This window comes from Callithrix jacchus, chromosome 2 (assembly GCF_049354715.1).
Source record: "Callithrix jacchus isolate 240 chromosome 2, calJac240_pri, whole genome shotgun sequence".
In the NCBI taxonomy this organism is placed as follows: domain Eukaryota; kingdom Metazoa; phylum Chordata; class Mammalia; order Primates; family Cebidae; genus Callithrix; species Callithrix jacchus.
In genome coordinates this window covers 122,146,994-122,172,981 of record NC_133503.1, presented here as the reverse complement: position 1 = coordinate 122,172,981, position 25,988 = coordinate 122,146,994, and the positions used below count along the sequence as shown (strand labels likewise).

Sequence of the window (25,988 nt, the reverse complement as noted above, 5' to 3'; positions counted from 1 at the left end):
CCCAGGAGTTCAAAATCAGTCTGGGAAACACGAGGAGACTCTGCCTGTACAACAAATACAAAAATTAGCTGGGTATGGTGGCACATGTCTGTAGCACAAGCTACTCAGGGGCTGAGGCAGAAGGATAGCTTGAGCCCAGGAGGTTGAGGCTATGGTAAGCTAAGATTATGCCACTGCACTTCAGCCTGGGCAACAGCTTATAAAAATATAAGGAATCAACTACTATTTCAAATCATGCATTTTGGGTAGGGTTGGAAGTAATGGCTGGTAGAATCAAAACTGTGCTGGTTATCAAGAAGTATAAGATAGGCTAAGCACAATGGCTCACACCTGTAATCCCAGCACTTTGGGAAGCGGAAGTGGGAGGATGGCTTGAGGCCAGGAGTTCAAGACAAGCCTGGGCAACATCTCTACCAAAAATTTAAAATTAAGAAATTAGCCAGGCATGGTGGCATGCGCCTGTAATCCCAGCTACTTGGGAGACCGAGGCAGGGAAATTGCATAAGCCCAGGAGTTTGGGGTTACAATGAGCTGTGATCACGTCACTGCACTCCAGCCCGGGCGACAGAGCAAGACTCTCATTTAAAAACAACAACAAAGTATGACAAAATAAGTGGCAAGCTTCCTTTAACACATGATCTCTGAATGTATGCCCAGCTTGGTGAGCAGTGTAGCCTTGAAGAAAAGCTGGGTCTGTCCTCACTCAGGAAAGTAGAAGTGGCTCATAAAAGATAAGACTGAAAGGCAACACCAAAATTACTTGAGTAATTCTACTTCCATCTATGAAAACCACATTATCTACATCACGGACTAAGTTTCTACCAATAAATAAAACAATGAATATTGAGCAAAGTCAATATCATTTGCCTTTTAAAATAACTAAATTTCCTAATTCAAATGGAAGTATGAACAGAGAAGATTCTACTTTGTTTGCATTATATAGGCAAATCTATATAGCTCTATAGCTCAAAAAGATAAATCAGGAAAACATTCTGATCTTAGCTATGTCAAGTGTGTCAACAAACCCAAGTGGCAAATATGGAATGGTATTTAGAAGAAAATGGCAGACCAAGCTAAAGTGGTGATTTGGTATCATATGTCCTGAACAAGATGAATGTCAAAATAGTGTACCTTGGCAGAGTGTTTAATAGGAAAAAATTAATGCCCATGCTCCAAAGGCTCCACAGCCAAAATGGAGTAGTCCATTTTAATTTTCAGAGGAATTTGGTGAACAAATGACTAGATATCCACCAAACCTGATACTAATGAAAAATACAGTGCATTCTGAAAAAATCAATATATAGTTTGCCTGAAGGTATCCCAAAGGAAACATTCAGTTATTGAGGTTTAAAATACGTTAGCCCTAGAATAATAAAATTCTTGAATTGCAGGCGTTTGCAAGAACAGCAAAGGGGTTAAAGACATTTTATATTTTATCAAAGCTTTAAAACTGCTGTGCAGAGTTTTTATGCATTTCCTATTTTTTCCCTGCTGCATCTTCATGCAAAAGCCATCACCAATTCCTGAGAGCATTGCTTTACTGTTTAGACCTTCTTAATTTGTTTTTCAAATAAAATATCCTCAGTCCCACTTCTACCTGGCTTCCACAGGTTCACAGGGTCACTAAAGATTGGGTTGGAGGATCTGGGAGTACATCTTGAGGAGCAGATATTTGTCACAATATCTCAGGCTTGTTAGTTGTTTTGTTTTGTTTTGTTTTTGGAAAATAAATACTTATTCAGCCAAGCCATTTTTGGCTTCAATTTTGCTTATAAATCTTATTTTGTCTAATGAAATGAAGAAAAATAGGGAATTCTCTATTTAAAAAATAAATGCAACAAAAATGTCAAAATGCAAATATAAGGGGCTCAGACTGTCTCTTAGCTCGGACCCAAAGAGTTGAAAATATTTCTAGTGATCTCTTCATCAAACTTCCCTGAAAATGAAAATGACTCTTCACTTTGGTCCACCATGAAGAAAGTCAAAACAGACTGTCTATCCTTCAAGGTGCCCATTGCACAAATTTCCCCAGAGAGATTACAGAAGTTGATTTTATAGGCCACAAATTCTTAGCAGAGTGTCCTGCAGCTATGTTGAAGTAGTAAATCTCAACAAGTGCTCTAAACTGAAGTAGTAGGAAAGTATTTGCCATGCTCTGGTAGGTTTTATCAGTAAATCACCTACAGATGATATGAGGAGTGAACTCCAAAGTCCTATATTCCTCATATATGTGCTGCTAAAATTGTGTTGAAATTTGCCCCCGAGATTTGCGCTGTCCTTTAGAAACTATGGTAGTGAAAAATAGCACAAGATTCCCAGTCTTAAGAATCATCACAATCCGTTTGAAAATCTTACTCGAATTCTAGTCCACTCACTATGGTTTACTTTAATATTATTAATTAATGAAACATAAAATATGACCATTTGGGGTCGGGCACGATGGCTCACGCCTGTAATCCCAGCACTTTGGGAGGACAAGGCGGGCGAATCATGAGGATCAAGAGTTCGAGACCAGTCTGGCCACATAGTGAAATCCGTCTCTACTAAAAATACAAAAACTTAACCAGGTGTGGTGGTGCATGCCTGTAATCCTAACTACTTGGGAGGCTGAGGCAAGAGAATCACGTGAACCCGGAAGGCGCAGGTTGCAGTGAGCAGAGATCAAACCATTGCATTCCAGCCTGGGCAAGAGTGTGAGACAGGGTCTCAAACAAAACAAAACAAAACAAAACAAAACAGAACCATTTCTGTGACAATTTTCAAAAAGAACTTCACTAAATACTAAAGAGAACGAAAAGTAAATTAAGGAAAGACTATAATTGCCGTGAATACTTGAAAGTGACAGCAGATCATTTTGCTTCTGAATTTTTATTGCATAAGAACTTCTTGTTATTTTACTTAGTCATTTGAGCTACACTAATCCATTTTCTCTCAGAAAAAAATATGATAAATGGAGTACATCAATATTATAAAATAACGGCACTGAAAATTTTAAAAATGAAGCCAAAAGTAAACTTTGAAATGAAATGTGAATTTTTAAAAATGTCTAATATAGATGCAGTAAGAAATAGTATGAAATCTACATGTTTTTATAGAATATATAAAAGTTTATACTAAATATATATAACTTTTCCTGAGTAATACATTTCATAGTATTACATAGAATACTGTCTGGTTATACAGTTGCTGCTTTCCACCTAATTAATGAATGACTATGATGTGGTATATATTTAAGAAGTAGCACTATGTAGTGGAAAGAACTGCTTTGAGAGCAAGCACATCAGTGCTAGATATGACCACTTTCTAGTGGTATGATAATGGGCAAATTGCTTTATCTCTATGAGGTTACTGTGAGGATTAAATAAGAGAATATGTGCAAAATACTTGATTCAGAGTTAGCCTCTAGCAATCAACAGTGTGTATCTCATTTGCAACTCTCTTTCTTTATGCTGCATGGACATTTATTCCATATTTTTAGATATTAACAGCTAACCAAAACAGTTGATGGTTTTGGCAGACACTTAGATTTTTAGAACAATGTCATACAGTCTTCAGTGAATATCACAATCTATGCATGAACCTGGCATATGTCAAAGATATACAATTTTTTCAGAGCAAGTTTGTTTGTTAATTAGGCAAAAAAAAAAAAATTAAGACCAACCTGTTAGTAGTTTTTGGAGTTAATGCTTTGATTTCTATCGTTTCTATTTTTTACAACCTGTTAACTCATTTATTTAAAAACAATGTATAAACAAAATTTAATGATAAATTTAATATTGTTATTTTAATAACTTCTAGAAGATACCTTCATATAATTAAACAATATTTGTAAGCTATTAGGAAGGGATATATAAGTAAAATGCATTGAACAAGTTGTCAATTAAAATCATTTTACAATTCAATGCTTGACTTAAAGCTGATTAATACTGCTATAGAAAAGTAGATAAAGTTTCAAGTAAAACTATGTAGAAGAAAGTAACACTCTGATATAAAAATACAGTGAACTCTGAGTTAATCTTACTTATTTACCTCAAAAGTCCCAAGATAGAACACTGAATTCAGAATAATGTTCTGGATGAAGTTCTCAGTGTCTGCTTATTTTTTAAAATTATGATAGAGTTTTTCTGATCTTTTAACACTCCAATCATTTTTGCTCCAGCAATACTTTTCTAGTTCTTAAAATACTCTGTGGAATTTACAATAAGGTTAAACACAACATCTATCTTTGAGGTCTTCCTCGGGCAGAAGAAGAAATATAAAAATATTAATTTTATATATCATGGCCTGAAGAAAGCCTAACAGCCAAAACATCACCTTTAACTCAGTTTCTATTTTTGAGTAGTTTATCAACCAAGCCCCTCCTTTATTCTTTGGTCTAAAAACCGGTTTGGGATTCACTGTCAGTATTTTAAATATATTCTGGCTCTTTGGGGTCTCATTACAAAGTCTCTCAATATTACAAACCCTTTTTCCTCCTCATTGTACAATAGCAAATGAATGCTAATCCAGTTACAGAAGGGACAGTGCAACTGGCTATTTATTTAGGTTCAAAATTTAAGATTCACTTTTATGGTATGTGTATTTTCAAACCATTCATTTGAAAAGAATATTCTTTCTATATTAAGTAATAAGCTGGGTCATAACCATATAGATACTCATTAATTCACAACTTGTCCTAAACCTGGGATTGTTCTAAAGGCAAATGCACAGAGTGCAGTTGGTTTAGAAGTATGGACTTGAAGGCTGGGCACAGTGGTGCATGCCTGCAATCCCAGCACTTTGGGAGGCCAAGGTGGGTGGATCACCTGAGGCCAGGAGTTCACAAACAGCCTGACTCACATGGTGAAACCCCGCCGTCTCTACTAAATACAAAAACAATTGCTGGGCATGGTAGCACATGCCTGTAATCCAAGCTACTTGGGAGGCTGAGACAGGAGAATCACCTGTACCTGGGAGGCAGTGGTCGCAGTGAGCCGAGATTGTGCCATTTCACTCCAGCCTGGGCAACGAGAGCAAAACTCCGTCTCAAAAAAAAAAAAGGTAGAAACTTGGTGCTTCACAATCTCCATATTCTGCCGCCAACCAGTAACTAAAACAAAATCTGGCTTAAATGACAAGAAACTTCAAACAATCAAGACATTCTAAATTGTTTATGCCTTTACATTTATTTTTTCTATCTACATGATGGTTTAAAAGTAGTTGGGGGGGGGAAAAAACAAGGAAATGAATGACTAAGTTGCCATCAAGGTACCAAACTCTCTTATACGTTCATTTTAGATGTGCTCTCCTTCACTGATTCTATTGTTTTGTTTTGGGGCTTGGGCATCAATTTGTTTATCGGTTGGTTGGTTAGTTGGTTGGTTGGTTGGATAGTTTCCTCCAGCCCAAATTACTCAACTCAGACCAAATGCTCAGAGCTGTTTGTCAGAAAAACAAATTTATAGCCATTTATTTTCAATACTTAAGTGTTATATTAATGTTTAATGAAATATTCACTCAAATTCAAGCCCCTGGATGTATTTGAGTCCAATTTTAATATGTAAGAGCACTGACTAAGCCACTCATTTTCCCCTAAAATACTTTATCATGAGATACTGGGTTACCAGATCTTTTAAACTTTTTCACAACAAAATAAATATTATTGCCAACAAGTCTGTCTTGAAGATCCCATTTGAACACTACTTATATATCAGAATTTTAGTTAAAGTACTTTAGAAATCCAGATCACAATTCAAGAGACAGGTTGTATCAGGCAGTGTCCAATCATGAGACAGAATCCACGAGTTACTTGAAAAAAAATTTAATATGAAGAATCATTAGCTATCAACAGATGGTATGGAACTATTGGATATCCATGTACAAAAAATAAACTGATTCATGCCTAACACTGCAAACAAATGCAAAACCAAAGTGAAGGATAGACGAAAAAGGAAAACCTAAAACTATAAAAATTCTAGAAGAAAACAGGAGAAAATATTTGTAAACTTAGGCAAAGATCTCATAGATAGAAAAGCGATGTATTAAAGAAAAAATTGGTACTTCATGAAAGTTAAAGATTTCTACTCTTCAAAAGATATGTTCAAGAGAATACAAAAAAAAAAAACAAAAAACAAAAAAGCTACAGGCTAGGAGAGAATATTGGCAAATCACATGTATTTGACAAATAACTTGTACCCAAAATAAATGTCAAAAACCAAAACTCCTTAACATTATAATCAACAGTCTACCTTTTTAAATGTGCAAAGGATTTGAACAATCACTTTACCAAAGATGATGCACTAAATGGCACTAATGCACATACAAAGAAAATTTTCTAAAGTGATGGATATATTGATGATCTTGATTGTGATGATGGCTTCCTCAATTATCAGGAAAATGTAAATGAAAACCACAAGGATATACCACTACATACTTATTAGAATGTCTAAACTTAAAAAGGGCCAGGCCCAGTGGCTTCCACCTATAATCTCAGCACTTTGAGAGGCTGAGGTGGGCAGATTATTTGAAGCCAGGAGTTCAAGACCAGCCTGACCAACACTGCAAAACCCCGTCTCTACTAAAAATACAAAAATTAGCTGGGTGTTGTGGCTCATACCTGTAATCCCAGCTACTCCGGCGGCTGAAGCAGGAGAATCCCTTGAACCTCCAGGAGGCGGTGGTTGCAGTGAGCCAAGATGGCGCCACTGCACTCTGGGCTGGGCAACAAAGTGAGACCCTGTCCCACAAAAACAAAACAAAGTTAAATTAAATTAAAAGACTGGACATACTGTGTTACTGAGGATGTGAACCTAGAGGTCTCATATACCGATGGTGTGAATAAATACTAATACGGTACAACTTTTAAAAATGTTTGGTGGGCTGGGTGCGGTGGCTCACGCCTGTAATCCCAGCACTTTGGGAGGCCGAGGCGGGTGGATCACAAGGTCAAGAGATTGAGACCATCCTGGTCAACATGGTGAAACCCCATCTCTACTAAAAATACAAAAATTAGCTGGGCATGGTGGCACGCACCTGTAGTCCCAGTTACTCGGAGGCTGAGGCGGGAGAATTGCTTGAACCCAGGAGGTGGAGGTTGCGGTGAGCCGAGATCTCGCCATTGCACTCCACCCTGGGTAACAAGAGCAAAACTCCGTCTCAAAAAAAAATAATAAGTTTGGTGGTTTCTTAAAAAGTTAAACATACAACTACCATATAATCCAACCTTTCCACTCCTAGGTATTTACCCAGGAGAAATGAAAGCCTATGTTCATACAAATGTTCATAGAGACTTTAATTGTTAAAAACTGGAAAAATCCAAATCTCTATCAATTAATGAATGGATAAACAAATTATGGTATATCCATACACTGTAAGGCTACTCAGAAATGAAAAGAACTGAACTACTGAAGCACTGAACAGCATGGATGAATTATAAAATAAATATGCTGAGTGAAAGAAGCTAGGCCAAACACAAACAAAGAGGACATATTGTGTGATCAAATTTAGATAGAATTCTAGAAAACACAAACTAACCTATACCTAGGAAGATTAGAAGTTACCTGAGTAACAAGACTAGCAAAAAATACAGTCAGGATGGCTAAAGGTGACCCCAAGAAACCAAAGGGCAAGATGTTTGCTTATGCCTTCTTTGTGCAGACATGCAGAGAAGAACATAAGAAAAAAAACCCAGAGGTTCCTCTCAATGTTGCAGAATTTTCCAAGAAATGCTCTGACAGGTGGAAGACAATGTCCGGGAAAGAGAAGTCTAAATTTGATGAAATGGCAAAGGTGGATAAAGAGCGTATGATCGGGAAATGAAGGACTATGGACCAACTAAGGGAGGCAAGAAGAAGAAAGATCCTAATGCCCCCAAAAGGCCACTGTCTGGCTTCTTCCTGTTCTGCTCAGAAATCCACCCCAATATCAAATCCACAAACCCTGGCATCTCTATTGGAGATGTGGCAAAAAAGCTGGGTGAGATGTGGAATAACCTAAATGATAGCGAAAAGCAGCCTTACATCACTAAGGTGGCAAAGCTGAAAGATCAGTATGAGAAGGATATTGATGACTATAAGTTGAAAGGAAAGTTTGATGATGCAAAGGGTCCCGCTAAAGTTGCCCAGAAAAAGGTGGAAGAGGAAGATGAAAAGATGAGGAGGAAGAGGAGGAGGAGGAGGATGAATAAAAAAACTATTTATCTGTAAAAACAAAACAACAACAACAGAAAAGAATTTACCTGAGTAACTTGCAGAAGGCAGGGAGAGGCAGGAGGGCTGAATTATAAAGGAGCAAAAGGAAATTCTTTGGAGTTACAAATATGTTCATTTTCTTAATTGTGACTGTGTTGAAACTATCCAACAGGGTCAGGAGACCATGTCTGGAACTCAGGGGATTCTTTGGGCGCTTCTTAGGGCTAGCATGCCCAGTAGTAAAAGTTAATAAGAAGCTACAATTGGAAAAGGGCAGAATTCAGAACCATCACAAATGAAAATTTGGGTAAAGGACGTTGACCAGCTGAGGTCCTGGCTGAGAGAAGGCAAAGGAAACATGGAATAGATAGTGAGAGAAGCAAGTTATAACTATCAGCTACTGTCTCTGACCAGTTACAGAAATTAAAACAAATTGGCTTTGCATATTTTTTTTCCTTCATTTGATAATTTGGGAATTATCACTATAGCCCATTGGTTCAGTTCTGTTTGTGGAAACAGAAAGCAAAAATTCTGGAAGTGAGTTTTAAATGTAATTGTAAGAGGAGACACTACCACTTCCAACCCTGAATTCTCAGACCCATATATTCTGGCTATGGACGCAAAGCATCACATTTTGATCTTTGATTCAAAGCACATATTGCATTTCCTAAGGTAAAGCCCCATCCTTCAGGGTGTTATCTCTCATCTGAAGTCTAATTTAGTCTTCAGCAGGCAATTCTACTTTTATTGGGCCAACTGTTTTTAGATGATGGGATATATGGTAAGACCACTGAATCCTTGGACATCCCTGCAATTATAATGCCATGAAGTCATTTCCTTTTGATAGGAAGAATGTTGTAGAGGACACCACGACCATGAATACCATTGAAGGCATTCTCCAAGACCAGGTTTGATGGTGCTGGCAGGGAAACTAAATCTATACTTAGAATGCATTTCTTATTCCAGTGAGGACAGAATTAGAAACAAAAACTGAGTCCTTGGGGATAACCAGCCACCCTGGTTCTGACTGGTGACTGCTAGTTCCATCTGGTGCTAGCATATTAAGCAATCAGCAGTAGTGGTAACCAGATCAGCCTTAGAGAAGGGAAGTTGTTGAGTCCATGCTGAGCTTCCATTCCTGCCACCCATGGCCACTTAGTATATCAACTGATTGAGTAAGAACCAGGATGGCTAGGGAAAGAGGCTGCCTGACATCCAAACAATAAATGAGTAAATCTATCTACTTGATTACTGAGTGTTCTCTGCAGTGGATAATTTTCTATGAGTATTCATGTGGGACATAAATATCTTTATACCCTGTAACTATTCTTAAAGGTACCATTTCCCCAGACTTCCTTGTCCAGTTCTTTCTGAATCTCTGATCATCTGATCAAACCATTTTCAACTGCTTATAAATTCGTGTAGATATGTATCCTATGGGTGCAATTGTGTTCCCTCAAAATTCATATGTTGAAGTCCTAAACCCCAGTACCTCAGAATGTAACTGCATTTGGAGATAGGGCCCTTAAAGATATAATTAGGGTAAACTAAAGTCATATGAGTGGGCTCTAACCCAATATTTCTGGTGTTGTTATAAGAAGAGGAGATTAGGAAAAAGACAAGCACAAAGGAAAGACCATATAAATATACAGGGAGATAAAAATAAATATACAGGGAGATGTAAATATACAACATCTGTCAGCCATGGAGAGAGAACTCGTAGAAACCAATGCTGTTGACACCGCCACCCCGGACTTCTAGACTGCAGAATTGTGAGAAAATAAATTTCTACTGTTTAAGCTACCCAGTCTGCAGTACTTCATTATGGCAGCCTTAATAAACTACATCAGTGTAGTTCTACTCATCTCTCAAGTCAGACAAAATGGATAGCCAAATGGACAGCTTGAAATTCTACCCACAAGAAAGATTGCCTTTCATCAAATATTCCTGTAGATCAAAACATTCTAATTACTACTATGTTGCTGCAGCCCTTTGCAACAAATGTGCCCTAACTGTTTTTGGAAATTGTCCTGCCATTTGACCTAGAAAAGACAATCACCAGAAAGCTGTTCAAGAATGCAGGTGCTCCTTTCACTAATGCCCTTCTCTAAGCCTTTGTAAAGTGTGTGTCCTCTGGGCTGTCTGAGGTGATGTACTTAGGTAATAACTATGCACAACAGGCATGGCAAGTTCACTCCAATGTTCCTATCTCCATAAACCCTTGGCTTCTACTACTCCAAAGAAATTCTGGCATATTTTCATCATTATATATAGGCCACCATTGAGTCTAAGTTTTAGTCAACCAAATAGTTAGAGTCACTTCCAGCTGCACAAGCTAATACATTAAATTCAGAATCTCTCGTAAGAGTATCCATATCAATAAGTGTGGCCTAACCCAATGTTATAGTGCTTCCTCTTTGGTCCAATACCCTTAAGAATTCATTCCTGCCTGTATTTCCCAGATTTCTTCCAACATATATTAGCAAAACTCTGCAGTTATCTTGGTGCATGTGCTATTTCCTCCTTGGTGAAACTTCAGACTTGTATTCCTGGAACATACTGGGATATGACCCTAGCAATGAATCTAGTGACAACAAAGAATGATTGGGGTGGGTCTTGAAAAGAAAGGTCATTCCCTTGCAAAGCAACTGCCCTGGGTAGGGTTATCAGGGGATTTTCAATCAGGAGATGCCTACTCTTAGACATGAAAAGGCAACAGGAAATAAGGTTATTTTAAGGCTAACATATAAGCTCTCAGGTTATCTCACCATGTTTTAAACCAAGAGTTAGAAACCTGTGCTTCTCATTTGCTTTCTATAAATGTTCCAGGTTATTCAAAAGAATCCATCCCATACCAAGGTCCTTTTAGTTACTAACATAGCCATAGTGGCCAAAAGTGGCATTTGCTTAGTCTTTCAAAATGCTTGTTTCAGAAGATACTTAATTACAGTCAACTATAGGTGATCATTTAATTAATTTTGATGCTACTACATGCCATGGATTGCTAGTATTTCATATCCTATTGGTACAAAGTTCACCATTTTATTCAAGCCTAAGGACATGTCCAAACCAACTCCAAATCCCATTTTTATAAAATACTCTGAAAATCATTCCACTTTATTTAGTATATATCCAACTTATTTCCTAATCTATAAAATGTGATTGATACCAATAATTGTATAATAAAGGATGACCAGTAATAAATTGCAAAAATGTTTTGAAATGTGATAAACTCTCATGTGAATCACTGAAAAAGCATTTTTCTTACTTGTAATAAGTCTGGTATAGTGATTGAGAACTAACATTTAAATGATAAATCTCATGCTTATTTCAAACCAACAATTATGTGCTAACTTTCAAGGAATTTGTATCTAGCTAGGCCGCAGATTGACTCTGTTCTGATTTTAGATTAAAAAGTGCATTTTAATTTCCACTTTGATTTTGTATAAATTATTTTTTACTGTCCTAAACTTACAGCTATTTGGGAGAAAAGAACAAGGCCTGTAATCTTTTCCCTAGTTATCGCATTAGAGTAAATGGATTTTTTTTTTTATTTCCCTTCTTTCTAATTCCCTTTAGTAGGTAAAAGAAAGAAAAGAATTCTCTAGAATTCAACTTTTACTAAATAGTAAGTTTGCAAGCATCAATACTACTTCTAGAGCTAAAACAAAATAAAAATTACAAAAACTAGTTCTAGAACTGTATCTCTTAAGCACAAAGTGAGTTTGCAAGACAGATGATGCTTTTCTAAATTTAAACAATGTTCATAAAAGAAAGTTTAACTCTTACAAATCTGTAGGTTTTGTTCTGGAACGTAGATATTGGATAGATCCAGTTCCCTGAGAGTCATGAATATCACAGTGTAAACAAAATGTTTCGTAGAATATGACTCAGCCATTTAAGTAGGTAATAATGTATCAAGTTATACAAATTTTTTTGCTCTACTTACTTCAACCGTCACAATAGTAGAAAACAATGGATAATCTCTAATTTGTAAATTGACTTTTTTATTATATCAACTTATGTTGTAAAAGGTTTAGTATAATATATTTCATTAAACATTTCAAGTATGTTAAATCAAATTGATATTGACTACAGTAGCATAACTGAGGCATTACAAAATATTAAAATTACTACATCAGAAAACAGAATTATGTGGTTTAAGTAATTGTATAAAAATTGTGTAATCCAGTGGTTAATTCCCTGGCTGCATATTAAATTTATATTGGGAATTATTATTATTACTTTTTAAATGATGAGGCCCCATCTAAATTAGAAGCTTTTAAGGGTTGTGCTCCAATATCGGTAGTTTCTAAAAGTTTCTCAACTGAGGTTGCGAACTACTGCCACAGACATCTGTATTGACCTTAATCAAAAAATTATACTATTTTCTCAAAGTTTTTTTAAGAAATTATCAGTTGAGAAATCAAATGATAAGTTGAACTACTGTATAATAATCAGCTTCAGAGTGGCATATTTCCTATCAGTCAATTTTTCATGTAAGATTTGAAAAACATTAAACAATTTTTGCTCTTAAAATTTTATACTTGATTAAAATCAATCTCATTAGTACTTTTTTCTTTGTTGTTTTTACTGTTTACATTTTTTTTTAGTGTTTCTTCCATATACTCTAAAAAGTAAGATAGAAATTTAACTAAAATAGATAATCCTCTTTATTTCATTTATATATTTATAGGGGGTTTTTAGAGAATCCTGATAGAGTATTACTCAGTAGTTAAAAAGACTGTTTTTCACATTTAAACATTGTCACACATTAAACAGAGTTAAATAAAATAAAAGCAATGTATGCTATCCTAGAAAAATAATAATACCACTGTATAGCACTGTAACAAAGAATGAATAGAACTGAATCTTATTTTTATGAAGAAAGGCTTCTCTAAGAAGTATGCTTCTAAAAACTGAAAGCAACTATTATTTATGGATAACTCATTTTAAAGTTAAAATCACTGTGATATTCCAAAAGATAAAAAATTAACTTTTAATATTAACATATCAAAATATTAGATATAAAATGTTTATGAGATTACTTATAATAAAATATTACATTTCAACTATAATTACAGTAAAAATTCAAGAATTGGCATATCTCCATAAAACTTCTTTAAACTTAGATGTGAACCTTTCTACTTGTAGTAAGTCAATAAAAACCCCTGTCCTGAGGTTCTAATAAAATCTTACCTTAAGTCCTATCATCAGTGCCCCACATCACACTCACCACAAGATTATTTTATGCCTGATTGGCCTTGGCTCAGGATTGCTATCATGAGAGTAACAAATGGTCTGGCCATACAGATAGAATTTTGTTTTATGATATGATTTCAAAGATAAAACTATCAATTGCTTCCCAAGTTTTCCCCTTCTTACCTGAACTTCCACAATTAAAAACCTACCTCATAGGTTATAATGAGGGGTTAAATGAGTTAATGTTTATAAAACCCACAAAACAGTGAGGGAATGTTAACAAAATTTTCATTCTTTCAACCTACAGTATATTTTAAGAAATATGACATAGCTATGCTTTGAATGCATATGTCCTGAAAAATTTATATGTTTAAACTTAGTCCCCACATGCACCAGTATTAAAACCTGGAGCCTTTGGGGAAGTGATTAAATTAGGAGGGCTCCTCCTTCAGGAATAGGATTAATGCACTTATAAAAGAGGCTTCAGAGAGGTGCCTACTTGTCCATCCCTTTTCCTCTTCTGCCTTTTTTGCTATGTGAGGACACCCTCAAGAAGAGGCCATAGATAAGACAAGCCCTCACCAGGAACCAAATCAATTGGCATTGTGATCTTGGACTTCCCAGCCTCCAGAAGTGTGAGAAACAAATTTCTATTGTTTATACATTACACAGACTAATGGATTTTATTATAGCAGCAGGAATGGACTAAGACAGACATAAAACTATAATTTTCACTTTGGGGATTAGTATCTTTCAATCCTATCCCTAGAGCAAGGATAAATACAGCCAAATTGGAGAGGACAAGAAAAAAATGGGTATCTTCTAAAAGTGAAAAGGGTGCAAAAAGAGAAAAACAACTGTGAAGGTAACAGGCTCAGAACAAAAAGATCTACTACTAAAATACAAGATACAAATGTCCCTCCCTTCACAACTTCGCCCAGTATCAATTTGCCATCCATGCAATTGGGCAACGTGAAACTGCAGCAACACAGCCTGTTCAATTCTTCTGCAGAGCACACAGAACCATTAATTCATTTTTGTTCTTAAATTCAGAGGCTTAAAAAAAGTTAGCACATATTTCATTGAAAAATGCTTGAGTGCTAAATTTGAGTTATGTTATTTTAATTTTCTTTTCATCAAAGACACCTCTTCCCACACATTTAGACTTAAGGTAAAGCAAAGTTGTCGCATATATAACATTAGGGTTAATATGTTTAGATAGTTAACAATATCACATGTAGTGAACAGAATTTCAATGCAAATTTTCTTTCCATAAAATTAAAGGTAAAATTTCACAATAAAATTGATATTTTTGTCAAGAAATTCAAATATTGAAAGCATCATAAATGTAGATATAATTTTTAAATATGTAAAATTTGAAGCAGCAAGTATGCATGTTTATAAATTGTGCCTACATATACCATACAACTGAATGCAAAATGAAATGTTCAATTCATTTTGGAGATATTAGGGTGTTTTTCCCCATCTTAATTATTGAGATAGACAAATAAATCATAATGTTCTTTAATTGGCTTTTTTGTTTGTTTAAATATAAGCTTATCCTGATCCAGATTCTGTGATATGTAAGCATTTCTCCTTTTGTCACTTCTTTTCTTTACTTAAGTAATTTCTCCAAGCCTAGATTCTGCCTCTGAAACATGAGGCTAACATAAACAATAGAGTTTTCATGAGGATTAAATGTGATGTCTGCAAAGCTTCCAGCACAGTGGTTTCATATAGTTTCAATAATTTCTTTTCTTCTTACTTCTCATTTTCTTCTCAGTTCTAGAACAGTCAGAGTAATTTTAATGGATGATAAAAATGTTTGCTCAATCACACCCCTGATTCATTTCCCAGTTTGGTACTGGTTAACAAAATATTTGATGTTAAGAATTTTCTTCATTATATGCTATTGAGGAAACCCAGGACTTTTACTCACTTACCTAACTGCATAATGTTCCATCTCCATGTTACCAGGAGAAATTTCATGGTTGAGCTGCTGTAAAATTTTCCTTTAGCAGCCACAGTTGCTCCAAGATGGATGATAAAACTGAAGGGCTAGCTTTGGAACTAGAGAGAACCTGACAGCTTCACAGGATGTGTGATTTAACATAAATTCTGATGAGGATAAACAGCAAGAATGACAGGGATTTCAGAATAGGCAGCAATTACCAATCTTTCTCTTAACAGAATAACTGACTGATCATTAGGCTACTGTTGTTGCTGTTCTTGTTGTAGTTGCAGGAGCTCATTGGACAGTAGTTAGGGATTAGGCAGCATCTTCTAATTCCATGAGAACATTCTGGCCTGAAGTTTTAACTGATTCACAAATATTTGGAAATTGGCAAGGTTATTGTTGATGGTTCAAGCTACAGTTTAGACACTGGCTAATTTGTTGAGTGGGGAACCACATATTTGAAAGTTGGTCAAGTACATGAGGTTGTGAGAGAGTTTGTAAAGTAAAGCATAATTGTGAACTCTTTGTCTTCACAACAAAGTTCATTAAATCATTTGAGGCAAAAATAAATATCTTTTGGAGGGAAAGTGTCCATTACTTTCCTGTAAGTTCCCCAAGTATAAATTTTACAAAGAATAAACAATATTAATTTACTGAGCTTAGTTTTTGGCCAAAGATAATCTCAAAGGTTCCAAAATACTTAATGATTTATGTTTAATCCAATTTTTGCATACTTTTGACATTGTATTTTCAGAAAATTGTAAAATAGTAGAAAATGCTCCCAAGCCCAATAAAACTATAATTTGGAAAGCTTTCAAAAAAGCAAACTAATTTTAATTTTAATTTTAAAACAGTTTCCAACCCTCAAGAAACTGCTGGTTATCTCTGGAGAGAGTAACACAGGAGAGCAAGAGGTTTACTTTTTATTATTCAGTCTCTGTGAAACTCTGTTACTTTTGTTTTTGTTTGTTTGTTTGTTTTCTTTGAGACAGCCTCTCTGTCAAGCAGACTGGATTTTTTTTCCCATTTTAGCATTTTTTTTTATTGCGTTTTAGGTTTTGGGGTACATGCGAAGAACATGCAAGATTGTTGCATAGGTACACATATGGCAGTGTGATGTGCTGCCTTCCTCCCAATCACCTCTGTCTGGCATTTCTCCCCATGCTATCTCTCCCCAACTCCCCACCACCTGCTGTCCCTCCCCTATTTCCCCCCAACAGACCCTAGTGTTTGATGCTCCCCTCCCTGTGTCCAGGTGTTCTCATTGTTCAACACCCACCTATGAGTGAGAACATGCGGTGTTTGATTTTCTGTTCTTGTATCAGTTTGCTGTAATGGTGACTACAGCTCATTGTGACCTGAAATTCCAGGCTCAAGCAATCCTCCCAGCTTAGTCTTCCAAGTAACAGACTACGGGTACTTGCCAAAGCATCCAGGTAACATTTTGGTAGTATTTGTAGAGACGGCGTCTGGATTTGTTGTCCAGTCTGGCCTCCCAAAGTGCTGAGATTACAGGTGAAAACTTCTAAAAAACCATGTCCTGGACAGGCACTGACTATTGCTACTATTAGCCTTTAACCCCAGCTACATGGGAGGCTGAGGTGGGAGGATCACTCGAGCCCAGGAGTTAGAGTCCAGTCTGGGCAACATAGTGAGATCCCGTCTCTAAAATATAAAATTTCAAAAAAACCTAAACATGTCCATGTGTGAGTATTTTTTAATTGATTAATTAAAATTGTTAAACAAGTGGCACACACCTTAATCCCAGCTACTCCCAGCTACTCCGGAGGATTTCTTGAGCCCAGGAGTTGAAGACCAACCTGGGCAACACAGTGAGACTCTGTCTGAAAAAAAGTTTTGTTGTTGTTGCTAAACAATAATTTCAAGACTTAATGTGAGTTCCCAAAACTACATTAAGGATATGTGAATCTCAAAAACCAATATTTCTCAAAACTATATGATATAGGCAAATTATGAAAAAGAAAATTTTACTTGATAGGTTAAAATTTTTATAATACAATGAAATTAAAACACCATAAGATGTGAAAGGAACTATCCTGTCAATCTCTGTAGAGTTGCAGTTAGCACATAATAAGAAATTAGAACAATGAATTGATACCTCAAGCTCTCCCTTTCTTGTCTATTACCTTCTTAATGGTAAACCTAAAATTTCTTAGCCCCAGTTCCAATCATTACTGTTGAATAACTCTATTCATCAATCAATACTTGTGATAGCAATTCAAAAATACAAATTTCTACATTCACGCCTAATGCTATTTGTAGTAAAATGGACAGTTTTAAGGGGCTCTTAACATAGTGAGACAGAGTCTCACTATGTTACCCAGACTGGACTCTTAACTCCTGGGCTCAAGTGATCCTCCCGCCTCAGCCTCCCACATAGCTGAGATTATAGCCACATGACAGTCAGTGCCTATTCAGGAAATGTTTTCTAAAAGTTTGCACCTGTAATCCTAGCATTTTGGGAGGCCGGCCTGGACAACAGAACCAGACCCCCATCTCTACAAAAACTACTAAAACATAAGCCAAATATGCAGGTAAGAAATTATTTCCTATATAATGGCATTTGCAGCAACCTGGGTGGAACTAAAGACCAATTCTCCTGGAGTGAAGTAATTCAGGAATGGAAAACTAAACATTTTATGTTCTCACTCATAAGTGGGAGCTAAGCTGTGAGAATGCAAGGGCATAAGAATGATACAAGGGACTTGGGGGACTTGGGGAAAGGTTTGGGGGGCAAGGGATAAAAAAACTATACATAGGGTTACAGTGTACACTGTTTGGGTTATGGGCACAACAAAATTCAGAAATCACCATTAAAGAACTTATTCATGTAACCAAACACCACCTGTTCCCCAAAAACCCATTGAATTTTTGTTTTGTTTGTTCGTTTTTGAGATGGAGTCTTGCTTTGTTGCCCAGGCTAGAGTGCAATGGCACCATCTTGGCTCACTGCAACCTCTGACTCCCAGGTTCAAGAGATTCTTGTGTCTCAGCCTCCTGATTAGCTGGGATTACAGGCCCCTGCCACCATGCCTGGTTAATTTTTATAATTTTAATAGAGATGGAGTTTCACCATATTGGCCAAGCTGGTCGCGAACTCCTGACCTCAAATGATCCACCTGCCTTGGCCTCCCAAAATGCAGGAATGAGCCACCGCGCCCGGCCAAAACCTATTGAAATTTTTTAAAAAAGAAAAGTAATTATTTCCTGTAGCTCTCTCTTTGAACTTGGATGCATAATTATGGAAGTGAAGCATGTAAAGGATCATATTCATATCAGAGCGTTTTGCTCTCTACCCATCTGTCTTTTATAGTCCTGAATAGAGAACCAAGAGAAATCAAGTCAAGATTTTTTGCTCCTATTACACCCAAATAGGTTCATCAATCTCATGTAAATTGATAGACAAGTATATATATCCTGTTATAGGTTTTTTTAATGTAATCATTATGCTTTCATGTATTAAGGTGTTACTTTAAACATTACTTCCTCAAGTAAGTCTTGCCTGACCACCCATTCTAAAGTAAGTCCCCCTTTATATTTTGTTTATCATAACACGGATAACTATCTGATATTTTATTTTATTTACTTGTTTATTGACTATCTTTCCTTTTTAAAATGTAGGTTCCATAATCAGAAATCAGTAGGACCAAAAATAGTACCAGCTTCTCAATAAAGACTTATTGAATGAAGAAATAAGCTTATACTTTTTTAAAAGGAATTCCTATGAACTTGAGCATATAGTGGATAAGTTGACAATCATTTTTAATTTAAGTGTTTATGAAGTGTTACTTAAATCCCAATTATTTCTAGAATTATATGAACACTCTTCAACTAGTCTCTATTCCCTTTCATTCTTTCAACATAACATATTCTTAAATGTGGCAAGCTGCAGATATTTTGGGAGGACTTGTTTCAAATTGAACACACACTAACGGCTAAAATTTCAGCTGTCCTCAAAAGGAAATTGTAAAGAGTGACCATTTGCAGATGTAAACTAATCCATGGGTGACACCTGCTTCTTCCTTCTCCCAGTTTCAGTGTCCATACTTTGGCTTGTTATTCTCTGCTCTTTATACTTGCTTTGGCAAACTCTGCATATTTTTATTGTTCTAGTCTAATCACAAATGTCTATTATGCTTTCCAAATAGAATCATACTCCTAATATCTGGACTTTCTGATTAGCTGTATGATTCTGCAAACTCAACACTTCTGAAAGGAGTTGATTGTTCTTCCCACCCTTCTTCTTCTTGACACCAAGGCCACTACAGTCACTAAGACAAAACTTTGGATCAAAAAATCTATATGTTCTTCTTTTTAAAATGTCTCTATCACATGTGTTCTCTACTTTGTTCCCAACTGCAGGTTCCAACACCTTCCCAGATTATTTCAACAGTCTCCAGCTGTTTCCCTAATTCCCTACTAGGCCCACTGTGACTCACCTAAATATTGATTACAGTGAACCCTTCTTTAAATGCTGCTTACCTCATTTTGTTTTTGTGGTCATATTTTGCTTCATAAACACTTTTAAAATTCACTACAACTACCCTAGTCCAAACCATAATCTTTTCTTAACAATGAACCTCTGCTTCATAACTAGTTTTCCCTCAACCACATTTTTCTTACTCTACATCAAGGGTGTCCAATCTTTTGGCTTCCCTGGACCACATTGGAAGAGGAATTGTCTTGGGCCACACATAAAATACACTAATGATAGCTGATGAGCTTCTAAAAAAATCACCAAAAAAATCTCATAGTGTTTTAAGAAAGTTTACAAATTTGTGTTGGATTGCATTCAAAGTCATCCTGGGCCACATGCAGCCCATGAGCCATGGGTAGGACACGCTTGCTCTACATACTGCAGACAGAATCATCTGTTTAAAGTGTAAATAAATCCAAATATGCCACTCCCTTGCTTACAATCATTCAGTGACTTTCCACTACACTTAGGTCAAAGATCAAAACCCCACAAAGTCTGTCTACCTCTCTAACCTCATCTTAGTCCATCCTACCTTGATTTCCATGTATTTCTATACTCTAATTACACTGATTGTAAAGTTCCTCAAAATGAAAGCCTTCTTCCTGCCTAGGAGCCTTGACACATGCTGTCTCCTTATCTCTAAAGGGCTGCCTAACCCCTACCCTTTGCTCAGTCATCTACTCCTCCTCTAGTTCCCCCTGTCAAACATTATTTCTTAAGGGAAAATTTCTTAAATCCAATCCCTGTCCCAGACTAGTTACACACTGTCATAATTTCCTGCACTTCTCCATTATAGAATGTATCATAGCCATAATTCATTCATAAATTGTGTAACAGTTGTTTAAAGTCTAGCCTCACTACTAGAATATTTCATGAGATAGGGCAAGAATTGGATTTGGTTTACCACTGTTCTCCCATGCTTGGTGCAATACTTCATACACAGTAGCTGTTCAATAAATATTTGTTGAATATATGAAAGAAGAAATCTGAAATAACTGTCCGTAATTTCCATTATCAAGTCTCTCTGCTGGCCAAGTTTCAAGAATATAAATAATCTGGCCTTATCACACCTATCCGCAAATATTAGTCATCATTACTGAATATAAAACTCTTCTGTCTTCTCATTCCCAAAAACATGTTGTGCTACTTCATGCATTCAGGTCAGCGGTGATCGTTTTGTTTTTCTGACCCAAAGTGACTTTCTCCAAATAATTCTTCATTGGATACTAATTTATCTTTACGGTGGATTTCAATAATATACTCATTAATAGGTATCCCACAATTAGTGAATTTAGTCACTCCAACCTGATCTTAGGTTTCTTGAAGTAAACATCATTTCTTTTATTTATTTATTTATTGAAAGACAGTTTCACTCTGTCACCCAAGCTGGAGTGCAGTGATACCATCTCAGCACACTGCAACCTCTGCCTCCTGGGTTTAGGTGAATCTACTGCCTCAACCTCCCAAGTAGCTGGGACTACAGGTGCCCGCCACCACGCTCTGCTAATTTTTGTATTTTCAGTAGAGATGGGGTTTCACCATGTTGGCAAGGCTGGTCTCAAACTCCTGGACTCAAGTGATCTGCCCCCTCAATCTCCCAAATTGCTGGGATTACAGGCATGAGCCACCACACCTGGCGTGAGCATCTTATACTTTTTCTAAGTCCTCTTGCAAGGCTTTCTGTCTCTCAAGCCTACACTCCCCAACATGTAAGTAGCCCCTAGAATTATATATTCATAGGAGGTAATGAATAAATACTTGCTGGTTAGATTTAATATTGGTTCAGAAATTTTAAATTGATTTCCTCATATTTATCTCTACCTTTAATGTAGTTAAAAGCAGTATGGCCACTTGTACATTAGAGGTTTCTTTTGTAATTAAAAGACAAAAGCCTAAAAGTGACCCAGATAAGATATTTAATCTGAATTTTCTGCTTTGCTTTATAATAAAGTCTGTTGAAAATAGCACTGTATATTCAAATTTTACCAGAGTCCAGGGTCAGTTACAGTGTTTGTGACAGATGACTTGCAAAGCCTATTATATCTCTCAGGGTATCATTTGGTACCTTTTTGCATCAAAAGATAATTCACTGTAGCTTCAAAAAATGCATTCATATACTAAAATAGTACCTTAATAATCTTGAAAGAGTTAATGAGGTCAATCAAATGCTTAGCCCAACTTCCAAATCAAGAACATTCTCTCTCCATGTACAGAAATAGGAAAGGGCTGCACGTTTTGATGACTCTTTTTCTACCACCTGGTCTTAAGAATATATTTGTTTGTTGCTTATTAACTCAACATTTCACTGTTTGGTTATTTTTAAGAACCTTAGGATCTCATTGGTGGGAACATAATAAGAACCCGAAAAACATTTCATTTGAATTGCCCATCTTACATTTGTTATTTTGAACCCATGTTGTGTGAAATAAGAAAAAGACAAATTTTCAGTTTATACCACATTTCTAATTTCTGCTTGAAAATGCAACTAATGATATAAATTCTCCATGTAACTCTTAGATTTTAGGTTAGACATTTAGAGAGATTAACTTTTAAGTCACAGGAGTACTGTTTAGTAACATGAGATACATCTTTATACATAATTCCCAAGGGATTTATGAACTAAGGAGATTTCAAAAATTGGAACTAATGGAGCTTTCAGAAATGGTCCTAATTTCAAGGAGAAGGTTAAGCCAGGAAGACTCTTATTTCTTCTAACATTAGTTAAAATTTTAAGTATTTTAGGCAATTTATAAGTGGCATGCTTCTATGAGTTAGATATTTTAATCAAGGTGAAATAAAAATATTAAAATTACTTACAAAATATTTTTGTTTGGAATACATTAATAATTCCATGTTCTAGGATTTAGTTCCCATGTGTCCAGTTAACTTGGCCCTGTTCCATGGCTATTGACTATTCCCCATATCCAGAATAGGATCTCAACTATATATCCTACAAATGGCCTTGAAAGCTAGCTGAGAGGTTGCTTGCAATTGCATACTCACTTGCAAATAAATCAATGATCTTACCCTACCTAGGAAGGGTAATCTCTTCCTTCAATAAAGCAGGGCAGCATCAAAAGGACTCCCATATTGGGAGACGCAGTCTGTCTATCAAAATCAAGCCCTTAGATCCAGAGGGTAATAGCTGTCTCAGAAAGATCAATATCTCATTTAAATGTAGTCATTCTTTCATCCACAAATACTTATTAAGCATCTACTATGTGTCTGACACTGTTCTAGGTATAGCATATTTAACAGTGAATGAGACAGGTAAGTCCCCTGCTCTACAAACCTTATGAGTGTCTAAGCATTGGGAAGAGGTGCAGGGGAAAATGATAGGCAAAAAAGAATAATACTGGTTGCAAGGTAGACAGAACAAGAATTTGATGTCAAAACAATTTCAAGTTAAAGGACATGCCATACAAAAAGCCCACCAGGTGCACACTTTTCTTAGTGAACTATATACATATAATACATTATTTAGCTAACTAAATGGATAAGCTAGATAGATATAGATTTGTTTCCACATATTTATTCCAAGCAATCTTTCCAAGATCACACATCCCATGGTATTCCCTGGCCCACAGTGAACAAAGGAATTAGTGTCACATTTTCAAAATGACAGATTACCCATAAAGGTAAAATCGTATATGGTTAATATTAGGTAACTTTTTTATTATGGATGATACATAAGCCAATTACTAAAAATAATAAACAGAGTTAGTAATATGTTCTAAATGAATTTTTAAAATATTTGCTCAATTTCACTTGAGAATGTATATATACACCAATCATTCATCTAGCCTGAATTTTAACTCTGAAAATTCCAGCCAAATTCCTTGTAGAAATAAATGTAAATAAAGCAAAATAGTTCAATAAGTTCTAATAATAGAAGAGCAAATTTTACATAAATAGTCTGTTCCTGTTTGATAGATGGTGTATACACCTTCCAAAATTTATTTAGAATCACCAGGGGTTTTTGGCCAATTGTCTACTCACACAAATATGTTAAATAATAGAAAGTTCTTAAAAAATATATTACTGTTACATTACATATCAATTTACATTCCAAAAAATGTAATATTTCAAAAGGCACAAGTAAACCCCCATTTTATTGTTAATGCATCCATCTACATTGTATACATGCCTTCATATATACTCCACTGTATTAGAAAAATATACTCTCTTAAAGGCATTTAAATAGGCAGAAACACTTTTTACAAAGCATACAATTAATTTATGATCATGTCAGGTGTGTGTAGACTAGAGAATTAATGAAAAGCAAAACATCTTAAACAGTTTTTTAATGTTATGAATTTGATTTTTCAAGAAATATATGTCAATTATTTTCAAAACGGAATGATAGCAATACTTTCTAGAGTCTATCAACAGTATTTAAAATAAGCTACTTATAACTTTCAAATACTGCTTTTACTAGTCATCACTCGTCATTAAATGTAACTGTATATTCAAGAGCTTTCTAATAATAGCCTTTAATTAAACGAAGGACTGTTAGAGGGTTTCTGTTGCCCTTTGAAGTTCTTAATTATTACTTGTATCCAGCCTTTTATGGTACAGTTAAGGTTAAATTAAATAATTTAAATATACCTTGAAGAGAAATGTGAAGACTTTTGCCCATTTTAATTAAATCTCTGAATTTCAGTATTTGAAAATAATAACATATGTTTTGATTTTTTTTCATGGCCGAATGGTAAAATGCTCGCTATATTAAACAACAAAAAAAGAAATGGTAGCTTTGTATGGGACTAATCGCTAAGCAGATGCATGTAAATGAGCTATTTTCTATGCATGGCTTCCAAAAGTGCTAATTAAATAGTTGGTATTCAAGGCTATGCTCGCTCATTGTTTAGTGACACACAAATCCAGCGATGTGTGCCAGCAGACATTTTAAGTTGAATGTTTTCTCCTCTACGGTCTTTGTCATGAAATGGTGGCACCATGATGAGAACACTAGTGTAAGCAAAACATTGAAATATGCTTTAATAATGTTTTAACCATGTAGTGACACTAGTCTAGTTTTCTAATGAATTTTTAATTTCTGTTTTCTTATAAGGGTGATATGAGTTATCGCTGATGCATATTAAATCATATACATGAGTCATTTTCTCTAAATTTGCATAAAATGGCTAAATGCTAATGCACCAAATGGAGCTTACTATATGTGGTACAGCAAATATTCCCTTGAAGATTTTCTGCAATCAATCTCCTGTATTTCATTAGCAACCAGATAAGGTGTGGTCTGCAGAATAAAAAAGAAAAGTGTGTAGCTCATGAGCTTATGCAGCTTCATATGATTTCTACGTGGTGATTAGAGTGGATTCTGCAATTAGAATTTATGTAGGTAAAACACACACGTGCTTCCTTTAAAGGCACAGTGCAACAAGAGTTCTGAATACAGCCTTGCAATTGTTAAACAATGAAAAGGCACCATTCAATTATTGTGATTTTTTTTTACATCTATAATTAAATGAAGGAAAGCCATATTTTAAACTTAGTATCATTTGATCAGCATAACCCTTACTGAAATTTTACAATTTCCCTACAGTATTTATAAAAGAACTTTAAAAAATAACCAAGTGTAAAATGTTTTGTTAGCTGTTTCCTTTTTCCTTGTCAAATAATGGTGAAAAATTTTCTGGACTAATGTTTAACACTTAAAATTTTTTTTCTACCATCAGATACTCTTACTGAACTGGCATTAAGATTATATGCCTTAAAAATTGCATTAGGGTAACAGTATTATTGGGCAAACCAGAGATGTTTACTTGAAGGATAAGCTTGCTGCTTACTCACTCCATTCATCAACCCTTTTCTCATCCCCTATAGTTCCACCATCTGGAATATTTTTTAACCTGGTAAAGAAAAAATTGGGAAAGGGGATGGCTATTTAAAAATAAATGCTTTGCCCTACAGTTATTTTGAATTAGTCTTGATAAATAATTAAGGAATGCATAATATATTATTTAGATGCCATGGTCTTAAGAATTTGAGTGGTATTTCAAGTACAATTATAGTCATTTATTTATCAGTAGAAAATTTACATAATCACACTTCAAAATCCAGTGGACTGGAGAGATATCAGAAAGACATCCATGAATGTGGTAATGACTCCGAGCATTAGATTAAGTTAATAATGTAGTGA

The 25,988-nt window shown here is 35.5% G+C and overlaps 1 long non-coding RNA gene and 1 pseudogene across 1 annotated transcript in view; one reads left to right on the top strand and one right to left on the bottom strand.

The window, feature by feature from the left end:
- Positions 1–25,988, bottom strand: part of LOC103791511 (uncharacterized) — a 112,627-nt gene that overhangs the window by 65,765 nt on the left and 20,874 nt on the right. The gene's annotated exons all lie outside the window — the stretch shown is intronic.
- LOC100413873 (high mobility group protein B3 pseudogene) lies at positions 7,573–8,164 on the top strand (annotated as a pseudogene).